General features: G+C 32.0%; 1 non-coding gene across 1 annotated transcript; it reads left to right on the plus strand.

The window, feature by feature from the left end:
- The first annotated feature begins 696 nt into the window (after positions 1-696).
- On the plus strand, positions 697-769 carry TRNAK-CUU. Its single transcript has one exon. It is a non-coding gene; the product is annotated as a tRNA-Lys (tRNA).
- Positions 770-1,153: the final 384 nt, after the last annotated feature.

Here is a 1,153-nt window from a genome sequence, read left to right on the forward strand (position 1 = left end):
GTGCATAGTTAGGTGACTAAGAAATTCCTTTTAAATAAAGCTGAGGATGATGAGAGTGTTAAAAAATAATGAGAACTGGCAGCCACAAGAAGCATTGCCGAAATCAATGCAGGACCGAATCTGTACATAAGGTCATTTAAGCCATCCTTGTATTCTCACCACTGACGTCCAAATGGTTTCGAAATTTCCTCAATGACCTCTCAACCTGAACTTAGTTCTTGTTTTTACTTGTCAGAATCTGTCAAGGATTCAAATAACATTAACTGATCTGTTTCAACCTGTCAATAATTGAGGATGAACTTCCCATACTTACCGAAAACAGATCTTAATTTGTATCAATACCTAATTTACCAATCAAATATAATTTTTTCAGGCCCAGTTATTTGTGAAAACTTTTGATATAACCTTTCAATAAGTATAAATCAAACAGGAATGATCTCGCATAAAGAACTTTTCTCTGAGCCAATACGAAATTAAATGAATAATAACAAGAGAAACATATTGAAGAAAAAATAAGGAAATTACATTTTTCTAAAGTCATTTCATTTCCTAGGTACATCACTAACTCCCTAGTTTTTTTCAATAAGTATTTGTTAGAATGGTGAGAAGAGTAAAGTGCAAGAATCTTCATCTTTTAAAACCTGTATACGCTGCTTTTTTCAAAAGCAGACGTTTAAAGTAACACACAATAGGGGTGCCTGGCTGGCTCAGTCGGTAAAGCAGGAGACTCTTGATCTCCAGGTCGTGAGTTCAAGCCCCACGTTGGGCCTAGAGCTTACTTTTAAAAAAAGAAAGAAAAATAATACATGATATGGGATGCTGAGCTATGCATTCTTTGAGAAGACAGAATTTATTGAACAGAACTGTAGAAAAAAATAATTGAGGAATCATTACTACTTTACCAAGGAGACTTGCAATCATTCTGAAGTTTTTACTGAATATATACTTTCCAGAACTTTATAAACTAAGGATAATTTTTGTCTAGAAAAGTAAGAATATTTGCTTACAATGCAAAATTAGATTTCAGCTGTAAAATAAAGCCTATTAAAAACTAAAATGAGCAAACAACAAGAGCAAAAATTCCAAATACTTCTTCAGCAATTCTAATAAAAGGATATATTTATTTATCAAAAATTGTTTTAAAAAAATTTTT

Source organism: Phoca vitulina, unplaced genomic scaffold (genome assembly GCF_004348235.1).
Source record: "Phoca vitulina isolate PV1807 unplaced genomic scaffold, GSC_HSeal_1.0 scaffold14, whole genome shotgun sequence".
NCBI classification, from domain to species: Eukaryota; Metazoa; Chordata; class Mammalia; order Carnivora; family Phocidae; genus Phoca; species Phoca vitulina.